Consider the following 11,294-nt stretch of genomic DNA (forward strand, 5'->3'; position numbering starts at 1 on the left):
CTCGGATGTCATATCCCTCAATAAAAGGGGGACCTCAAAAGGTAAAAGAGAAGAAGAAAAGGTCATTCATATTTAAGTTACATCATATACAACCAAAAACCACACAAAAGAGAACAAAACAAGCCATTACATACAGAACACTTTGGTATGGCTCTGTGGACTTTGGTGTTTCTCACCCTCTCTATAACCTCAGAAAATTCTAAAATTAAAATCTTAAAGCTGCTTAGCATTAAGCCTAAAGAGTCATTCATGCTCCATTTCTCTACGTACGCAATCATAGTTTCCAGTGTGAAACATTATATCATAGACTAATATATATGAAAAGCATTATCTAATTATCTACTGAAAACCCGAACGTGGGGTGTAAATGGCAAGGTCAGGCCACCCAACAGCTCGAATCACCACTTTGCAAACCCATATAGCTCTCTGGATTCCCATTGCTCTGGACCTCCAAACCTGAATTCGAATTCAACCCATGTCCTGATGAATCGACCACATTCTCCCCAAAATCACTAGTACAAATTCACAATAGGCTATCCTATCCAATATTGCTCTAATAACCTCCTGCCCTATGGGACATAAGGAATACAAGATTTCTTCAACCACTGCTTCACAGAGCTAGTCGAAGTGGGCAACACCATTTTGCTACATAAACCATTCTCCATAAATCAGTCTAATCATATCCACTATCAAATTCAATCACAGAGTTATGCAATATCATCAAGACAATCCAAATTTCTGGGATACAACTCATCACAAGCTTGGTGTATATAATTCCAAATCTAAAATCATAAGAAATCATGTACCTTGATTGGAAGATTTTCCTTCAATTTGCAAAACCCAATTTGCTTGCCATCAAATCCGAGACAGAGGAACAATGTGTTCGTGAAATTCTTCAACCCTGATGGGTATTGTTCTCTTTGGTGAAGACGATGAAGAAGTTGATAGCTCATAGACAAAAACCGAATTGGGAGTGAATCTGGGACAAAACCCTATAATGAAAACAGAAAACGAAAGCCCATAGAGGAGAGAGAACATAGAGATTAGCTAGGGAGGAAGACGAGAGCCATAAGGAAATCGCGAGGTTCGCACCGTCCCGGAGAATTTCAAGGTTACGCCTAAAGAGGTGGAATCAAAAGAAGGGATATGATCTAATAAAAAGTCCCGTCTCAAACTCCTCCTCTTAGATTGTTTCGTTAACTTCTTCTCTTTTTTTTTTTTTTTTTTAATATCTGCAGGCCTACATAATTTTTTTTTTGAGGCCCCTAACATCTGAGGCCCTAGGCTTGGGCCTACTTCACCTAGTCTCAGGGCCGGCACTGCCAGGTAGTTGCAGATGTGTACACTCTCCAAGAATGGCAAAAAGAAGGAAGGAGTTGTGGCCAAATGCAAAACATTCGAACTTTTTTCAAAATTAATTTGCCCAAAACGAGGTAGCTTGAAAGTGTTATATATATATATATGTATGTGTGTGTGTGTATATATATATATATATATATATATATATATATATATATATATATATACAGATCATATCCAGAGCGAGGCATCGCTTTGAAATTTCAGAGCGAGGTTAGGGTTTAGGGTCACTTTTCGGTCGCATATCCACATCTCAACCGTTCAGTTTCTAGGTACTAATATATAGATCATCTCTACAAAATTTCAGCCAAATTGATGGTCGTTAAGGCATTGATAACTGCCTTAAAGCTAGTACGGTTCAGGTTGGACAGATTCAGTTCGTCCATTGGTTTAAGCGAGTTAGATACCTTAAAGACCATCAATTTCGTTGAAATTTTGCAGAGATGATCTATACATTAGTACCTAAAAACTGAACGGTTGAGATGTGGATATGCGACCGAAAAGTGACCATAAACCCTAACCTCGCTCTGAAATTTCAAAGCGATGCCTCGCTCTAGATAAGATCTGTATATATATATATATATATATATATATATATATATATCAAACAATGTAGCATTTAAAAATGTTAATAAACACAATTAATTAAGTAGAGTGAAATTCACACTCTAATTTGTGATCCACACTCCCTCTTTCCTTCTTTAATCAAAATTCTTATAAAAAGATAAAATTTAAGTTACCAAAAAAAGAAATATAGAATGAGGATTGTAAAATGAAAATTGTGGATTTCACTGTCCTTAATTAATGACTTATTAAAAAGAAAGAAGAAAAGTCAATAATTGATTGTTTAAAATGGGAAGAAAATAAAAAATTAATTGAGTCAAATTCTAGATTCACTCTTCACATCGTTGAGGATGCTCCTCAGCTTAAGTCTTGCCTTATCTGGACAAAAATTTCTAAATCCGCCTAATGCAAAGTAATCAAGAACGGCTACTAGGCTTTACAAAATGGCCTGTGGATAATCCTAAAATGTACTTAGTTGGAACCTACAAGGTCACACACACACACAAAAAAAAAAAAAAAAAAAAATTGTTGACCGACTACATTGGGGAATAATTTTTGGTATATAACTTGCTCTGACCTAGCTAAGTTCTAGTTGGTTTTAAGGTGTTCTTTGATTCTGCATTGTAGCTGTCTTTTTTTTTTTTTTTTTTTTGACAACTAAATTATAGCTGTCTTTGATCGCCATGCTTTACAATGATATGATGACTTCATTTGTCCTGTTTATCAGTGAAGAAAACTACAAGGGTCATACAGAGAATTCAACCTTGGTGGGGCTTGAACTTCTTAACAAATAAAAAAAAAAAAATACTTTGGTGGAGAATATTGACGATGCAAGAGAATTTTTTTAATCGCTTCGGTTTCGGCTGATGATTTGAGATTTTAGTGTAACACCTATAAATTAATAAATTAACTTATATTAGATATATGAGAGCAATGCCAATACAATAACAATCCACACACATCTTAGAGTTTCTAAATTCATGAGTATGTACACATTATTTCCCATAAAGAATAAGTACATACAGAAGTAAAATCAATTGGATGAAGGAAACTTGTACCTCAGGACAAGATGACAAGTCGAAGGTAATGAGTTATACATAGTCTGAATGATGAAAGATGTGAAATTATCAATCCCCTGCAGGGTAGAGAACATCATCAGTCAATAACCCAATAAGCAGTGACATTAGATTCTTATATCTGCAAGAGAAACTCAATTATATTGAAACAAACATTATGATGTCTTTTCTTTTTGCTGGTCAGAAAACTGTGTACTTTTCAGGGAGGGATATCTGATAATTGGGACAAGCTCGTATTACACCAACACAAAACACACATTCATCTTCTGCTAGTTGCTTATATGATTATATCTCTTTCTCAAGCTACTCCACCACTTCATTGATGTTCCAAAATGGCTCTGCACGTCAGCACATCCATGAACTCCATTCAAGTTTACACACAAATTCAGCAAACTCAACCCAGAAATTAAATTCACATTCGCACACACACAAAAATTCAGCAAACCCACAAATTCACGTTTCACAATTTTAGATACCAAAAAACAACAACCCAGTACCAAGAAGGCCAGAAATAAAAAAGGGTTTAGCTAATTAGCTTTAACAATTTCAATTTGGGTTTTATGAATTGGTTATCAGAATAGCTCTTTAACATCGGTGAGACGGTGATTAGGTATTTCAGTGGAGTCACTGACCAAGCCATCAAGCCATCAACGCATTGAGGAAAAGAAGAAACCTGGAGCTTAATAGAGACTCAAAATGAAAGAGAAAATGAAAAGAAAATTCTATTCAAAATTGATCGATATCGGTCTCAAACCATTAGAGCAAATGCACCGCAGCTGGCAAGACCATGGTCTTGCCTCTTAATCAGCCCAAAATCAAAAAACAATCCATGCACCGCATGTGTTTTGCCCGATTAAAAGCTTGATCGACCAAGCACACTGGCAACTTTTGCCTCTTCATTTGGTCGACCAATCCCATGGGGCCTGCATAATTAAAGCAGATGAAATAATTTATTTTATGTGCCAGCTTTTTCTCTTCCCACTTTTGACCCTGCTACAGAGAAGAAGACAGAAACAGAGAAGAAGGGGAAGAAGAAAGAGAAGCAGAAGAAAGGGCAAAGCTGAGAAGAAAAGAAAGAGTACTGCAGCAGATGAAAGTCTTGCCTTATAGGGGTGCACCAAAAAAATTGAAAGGCAAAGGCAAAATCAATGAATAGTGCATAATTAGGAGGCAAAACCTCTCCTTTTGCCTTTGCCATTTGCCTGATGCGGTGCACTTGCTCTTACAACGCTTATATCATGGAATGCAATGCCCAGGTGCAATACATGTGAAGATTGACACACATCAATCATCAGTGATCCTATGCAAAACGGTCTCAAGATTCCTACAGCTGGCATCATAGCTAGATAACACTCATACAGCGACATATCATAAAATGGAAACGACATCTACTGCATAAACAATATTCTAGCAAAACCAAAGGCTTATAACCATATTAGAAGTAATACGAAATCAATTAGAATAGGTCCCTGACAAGTCCTTCCTTCCTCAGAATAAGCTTGTCCTCAAGCTTGTTGATCAGTATTGAAATTCGGATATCGAGCCTTAAAATCAGCAGGGTATTCCCAAGTAGCATCCTCCACAGGAGCTCCCAACCATTGTATCAACCATTTAGTTACAGCTGCACCTTTTTCCTTGAACATTCCAGTCTGTACAATTGCAGTTGGGTATCAACGAGAATTATCAGGATCAATCTCAAGTGGTAAGTATGGCTTTACAACAACATGTTGTCCCAATTTCTTTTTAAGCAAGGAAACATGGAACACAGGATGTATCTTTGAAGTCGCAGGAAAATTCAGTTTGTAGGCCATTGATCCTATCTTCTGCACAATTTCAAACGGACCATAATATTTGGCAGAGAGCTTGTGAACCATTCTTCTCTGAACTGAGTGTTGTCTGTAAGGTTGAAGCTTGAGATTAACCCAATCTCGAATAAAGAAATTCCTCTCCGTGTGCTTTTTGTTGTAGATATGCTTCATTCTTTCCTGAGCCTTCTTTAAATTCTGTTTGAGAAAGGCCAACAAGGAATCCCTATCCTTGAGTTGTTGGTCGAACTCATGAACTGCAGTAGAACCTGGGAGATAGAGCTGTACTTTGGGAGGTGGATAACCATATAATGCTTGAAATGGCGTCATCCTAATGGCAGAGTGATAAGTGGTGTTGTACCACCACTCTGCCTAGGGAATAGCTGCTAACCACTTTGAGGGTTTAATCTCCTGTAACACAACGCAAGTAGTGCTCAAGAACTCGGTTCAAGCTCTTTGTTTGGCCTTTAGTCTCTGGGGATGGTAAGCTGTACTCTTGCGTAGTTGAGTACCTTGAGTCTTAAAGAAGGCCTTCCAAAAATTACTGAGGAATAATGAATCCCTATCAATAATGGTGGTTTTGGGTAGACCATGTAACCTGAAAATCCCTCGAATAAATTCCTCAGCTACTGATTTAGCAGAATATGGGTGAGATAATGGTAGGAAATGGCCATATTTTGTAAACCGATCCACCACCATAAGGATTGCTGATTTTCCACCAGATAAAGGTAAGCCCTCTACGAAGTCCATAGATATGTCTATCCAAGCATTCTCAGGAATTTGGTTTGGTTGGAGGAGGCCAGGAGGTAGAATCGTCTCGCAATGACTGCGTTGACAGATGTCACACTCTGACACAAACTTCTTTACATCCTTCTTAAAACCAGGCCAAGAAAAACTTCTGGATACTCTATTACAGGTTCTAAGATAACCAGAATGGCCCCCTTCCAATCCATCATGATATTCATGAATTATCTTTCTCCTCCACTCATTAGCTTTAGGCACAGATATTCTATTTCTATAATGCAACTGAGAATTTATCAAAGAGAATTTATGGTTAGAACATTGACCTTGCTATAGCTGCTCTTTGATCTTGATAGCTTCATCATCATGTTGGCAAGCACTTTGAATGTCTAATACAAACTGGAAAGTAGGCCTTGAAGTACCAGTTATCACATGAAGTTCAACTTGTCTTGACAATACATCAGGCACTGTGTTGTGTTTCCAGGATCTGTATTGAATGCTGTAGTCATAGCCTATGAGTTTCATCAACCATTTTTGTTGAGCAGGTGTGGTGATTCGCTGCTGCAAGAATTGTTCAATCGTCTTATGATCAGTGACAATTTTGAATTTGTGTCCCAATAAGTATGGCCTCCAGTGTTCGATGGCTGAAACCACTGCTAGCATCTCTTTATCATATACTGATAAAACTAGATGCCTTTGGGCTAACGGTTTGCTCATGAAAGCAATTGGATGCCCTTCTTGGGACAATACAGCACCAATGCGTATTCCCGACGCATCGCACTCTAGAGTGAACTCCTTGGTAAAGTCTGGTAAAGCCAAGACAGGTGGTGCTCATAGCTGTCTTCAATTCCTCAAACGCCTTAATTGCCTCCGAGGTCCAATTGAAACTATCCTTTTTCAGCATGTTGGTCAGGGCTTTTGCAATCAGCCCAAAATTCCTTACATACTTTCGATAATATCCTGCTAACCCCAAAAATCCTCCAAGTCCTTTCAAGGTCTTAGGTAAAGGCCATTGTTTGATACACTCAATTTTTTCAGGGTCTACTGCAACCCCAGCGGCACTGATAACTTGACCAAGATACTCTGCCTGTTTGGTGCCAAAGCGACATTTACTCTCCTTAACCTTCAAAGAGTGTTCTTGAAGCTTGAGGAGTACCTTCTCCAAGTGTATCAAGTGTGATTCTAGGTCAGGACTATAGATCAAAATGTCATCAAAGAAAACCATAACAAAACTCCTCAAAAATTCTCTAAGTATGTCATTCATCAGCGATTGGAATGTCGATGGTGCATTGGTTAATCCGAAGGGCATGACTATGAACTCATAATGACCACTGTGAGTACGAAATGCAGTCTTGTTAATATCAGCATGACGCATTCTGATCTGATGATATCCGGACCTCAGATTGAGCTTAGTGTAAACTGCGGAACCATGTGCCTCATCAAGGAGCTCCTCAACTATAGGGATAGGGTACTTATCCTTTACCGTTACTGCATTTAGAGACCTGTAATCTACACACAGTCTCCAAGAACCATCCTTCTTTTTCACGAGCAAAACTGGAGATGAGTATGGGCTCACACTTGGTCTGATTATACCAGCTTCCAACAACTCTTGTATGGTTTTCTCTATTTCCTCCTTTTGAAAATAAGGATATCTATATGGTCTTACGTTTATAGGTGGAGTGTTCGGAAACAACTCAATTCGGTGATCATGTGCTCTGGGAAGAGGTAATTGAGTAGGCACCTGAAACAAGTCAGAATATTGATGTAGCAAAGGTTTGAATTCTAGGGTCAACTTCTTCACCTTTTTTCTTTTGTTTCACTAGCTGGACTTGAACTAGGACGGCTTCCTTTTCCTTCTTCAACATTCTAGTCATAACCTTGCAACTCACAACTGTAGTCGCCGGTGTCGTTTCTCCCTGAAGCTGAAACTTTTGATTATTAATAGTAAACCTCATTCTCATGCTCTCAAAATTCCATATAATATCCCCTAAAGTCCTCAACCAAGCTGCCCCCAAAAGTATCTCACATCCTGGTACAGGAAGAACATGAAACTCTTCAGAAAATTGATATTCCTGTAGCTTAATGGTTGCATTAACCAACCCTTGAGTTTTTAACAAAGCTAGCCACCCTTACTACGAGAGAGCTCTTATCGATAACCACTACTTTAGCACTTGACAGCAATGAAGGGTGCAAGAAATTATGTGTTGCCCTGGAGTCTACAAGAACATGAACCCTTTTACCATAAAAACATCCCTTCATCTGCATGGTCTCAGTTCTGCTTCCTTCTGAAATCACATTCAGCTCAACTAGAGGCTCTTCAATATCTTCGATAGGTGGAACTTCATTCACATTCTCAGCTAGGTCATTTGCGGGTACTACTATTTCCTCTTGAGTTGAAGCAGCTTCAATAAGTAGTGCTTGACCTCTCTTACAAGTGTGACCTGGTCTGTAGATTTCATCACAAAAAAAACATTGATTCCTTGCCCTCCTTTCTTGATACTTAGCTTGAGACAACTTTCGGTTGGGAGAATTGATGTTGCTATTAGTGATGTTGCTGTTATTGCCAATCCTTGAAGGTGTTTGCAATGACATGCTTGAGCTTGTATTTGCTGCAACAGAAGGGCTATTTCTTTGAATGTTGGAAGTACCAACTGTGACATTTCTAGACTGAAACCGTACTCGTGCGGCAACCTTGAGGCATTCACACTTTGCTTCAAACACTTTGGCCATTTCGCATGCTTCATAAAGAGTTCTTGGTTGATGAGCCTGGACATCAAACCTAATATTTTCCTTTAATCCACCGATAAAACAAGAGAGTAGTACCTCATGCGAAAAACCTGAGGCTTTCCTCGATAACCTTGTGAACTGAGTCTTATACTCAACCACACTCCCAACCTGGTTCATTTTAGTCGATGCAGCATGATAACCCATTTTGTTATATCCACCAAATTCTCTCATCAATAAATCTGCCAACCCCTGCCATGAATAAGGAAATTCATGTGTGAACATGTACCAAGTATCAGCTGCTCTCCCAACTAGATGCATAGAAGCTATGACAACCTTTTTGTCTTCTGGGATTTGGTACAAATCGAAGTACTGATCAGCTTTATTTAGCCACTCTATAGGGTCACCACCATCAAAAGTTGCGAACTCCAAATGCATTTGCCTCATTGTAGGCAGAGTGGGATCATGGTACCCCATTTGTTGACCTCCCATAAAGTTCATAGGGTTCAAGTCATTACCCCCTCCAAATTGATTTCCAGGGATATGATTAGTCGGGCCGGCAAGAGGTAGTACTTGTGAGGTTGGAGTAAGAGAAAATTGAGGTACTTGTGTGATTGTAGTAGCAAAATTTGGGGGTGCAGTTCCACTTGTACTCCCATATTTGTTATGAAAATAGTTTGGGACTGCAAATGGAAGTCAAATGGGTGGTTGTTGATGAAGGTTGGGGTAATATCCAGATGGTTGGCCCCAATAAGTCATGTGAGAAGGGTCTTGACCTGGAATATGGTGCACAGTACTAAAATTCCATCCTAGGTTGTAATATTGATAAGATCTGGCCATTGACTCATTAAAACTAGCAGCATGACCATTATCAATTCTAGTATGCTAGAAGTAATGAGCTTGTTCTCCATTTCTCAAAATCATACTAGCCATACTTCCACTATTCTGAGAATCAGAAAAGCTTAAACCTCCAGAGTAAACACCCATATTAGTAGAGTAAACCATAGTATTCTCTGTGGCTAAAGATGAAGTCTTAAGAGAATCTAAGCCTAAAGTCACATCTTTATGTGTCAAATTGAAATTAGAGTGCGGAGAATTTAGAATATTACCCTCAGTTGTAGCCACACTTGACGACAATGAAGCCCTTGAAGACTGTAGCGACGACGAGCTCGAAGCGTTAACTACCTCAAGTGGTCATGAATATCCAGTTGGAGCAGCCTCAGACATGGTACTTAAACACCTTACTCCGGCGATTGGAAAAGTTTCTGAGACGTTGAACGCTTGGGTACTGGACTCTGATGCCAGAAGTGAACCAAAACGGAGGCTGTAGGGTGAAATGGGGTCGGGTTCTCGTCGAAGAGAGACAGCCCGGAGTTATCGAAGATCCTCTAGTAATTGAGCCTGTACATTAGCGTTTTACCCTTGAACCGCAGCGTTTTGAGCTTGAATTGCAGCAGTTTGAGCACGAAGAGACTCTTGAGCAGCACAAATCTCTTCAACAGAGTCACGCACAGCCTGCATCTGAGAGTTAGCGAGCGAAAGCTAAGCAAGGTAATCTAACTCCATCGTCGTCAATTCGCGGGTCATCGACGGACCACCACCACCTTTCAGCTTTGGTCCCATGAGCGCTATGGCTCTGATACAAGATAATAGAGACTCAAAATGAAAGAGAAAACGAAAAGAAAATTCTATTCAAAATTGATTGATATCGATCTCAAACCATTACAACGCTTATATCATGGAATGCAATGCCTAGGTGCAATACATGTGAAGATTGACACACGTCAATCATCAGTGATCCTATGCAAAACGGTCTTAAGATTCCTACAGCTGACATCACAGCTATGTAAAAAACCATATACATGCTCACAACATATGCACACAATCATAAAAGGGATTAAGGCTTACCTTCAGCAATCACTGGCATGGATTCCATCTTATGCTACAAACACGAACACTGAATATGGCCTTCTGTTACTTACCAACTTGCTTCTGAATGGACAGAACAATATGCAAAACGTCGGTAGTAATCAGGGACCAATTCATCTGTATATATAGGTGACTTAAACCTCAAGAAGCTTCCCATTAAAGCTATCCATATCGGTTTAGGTTTCCTAGTTAGATTCTTAATGTATCACAACTTGTAGCCTTCCTTGTAGACTAAGCAATAGATTACTATCCTTAATGAATTGATACACTATTCATTAAGTCACTAGTATTGATTTACTGTTTGTATCCATGTTAAACTAGGATTGATATTAAGCTAATCATCAATTACTTTATGATGATATGTGTTATGTCCATATTTGATCTTACAATCTCCCCCTTGGACTCACACATATCATGCTCGATGATTTGCACCAGAGAACATCAAAACCTACTTAACTTACTGAAGTGCGCGCCAGATAACAAACTTAAATCGAAAATCCATTCCAACATGGTCAGATCACAGTTACTTATGCAGAGCAAGAAACAGTATACATTTTAACAAAAATGCAGAGTTTCAAAACCACAAACACAAGCTCCTGCAATCCACATATGTCAAACCAGAAGTGATACAATATATGTTAATGTGTATCAACAAGTAAACATATATTAGGTCCTACTTTATGTTTCTAAAACCAAAAACTCAAGCAAATTTACTGAACACTGATGGCTTAAAGATATTGCTTGAACCTTAACATCATGCTTCACATGATTTAAGCCATCTGATAGCAAGTATAACTTTAAACACAAAATCGATAATTTTCAGAACATTCAACAAAAACTGCAGTAATAACCAAAATCTGAAAATACCTCAAAATTTATTAATAATAAAATCTGTCATTACAAACAAGTTGTGATAAACAAAATAAAAGATCACAACTAAAACACAAGAACTCAAAAAACCTTAGAATTTTAAATGCTCCAACTGGACTAACTCTCTACTGAACCTAAGCATCTAAATTAGCTAAAATTCCAATGCTTGCTGTATGTTTCTGGAATGCTGCTACTGACAATGCCTTGGTGAAAGGATCTGCTAGCT

The 11,294-nt window shown here is 38.6% G+C and overlaps 1 long non-coding RNA gene across 1 annotated transcript; it reads right to left on the bottom strand.

Moving 5' to 3' along the window:
* Positions 1-42: 42 nt before the first annotated feature.
* Positions 43-1,288, bottom strand: LOC121049473. The gene is made up of 2 exons (XR_005800372.1): positions 807-1,288; positions 43-645 (listed from the first exon to the last, which is right to left on the bottom strand). It is a non-coding gene; the product is annotated as an uncharacterized LOC121049473 (long non-coding RNA).
* Between the last annotated feature and the right edge of the window lie 10,006 nt (positions 1,289-11,294).

The sequence above is a fragment of the Rosa chinensis genome, chromosome 5, assembly GCF_002994745.2.
Source record: "Rosa chinensis cultivar Old Blush chromosome 5, RchiOBHm-V2, whole genome shotgun sequence".
Taxonomy (NCBI): Eukaryota; Viridiplantae; Streptophyta; class Magnoliopsida; order Rosales; family Rosaceae; genus Rosa; species Rosa chinensis.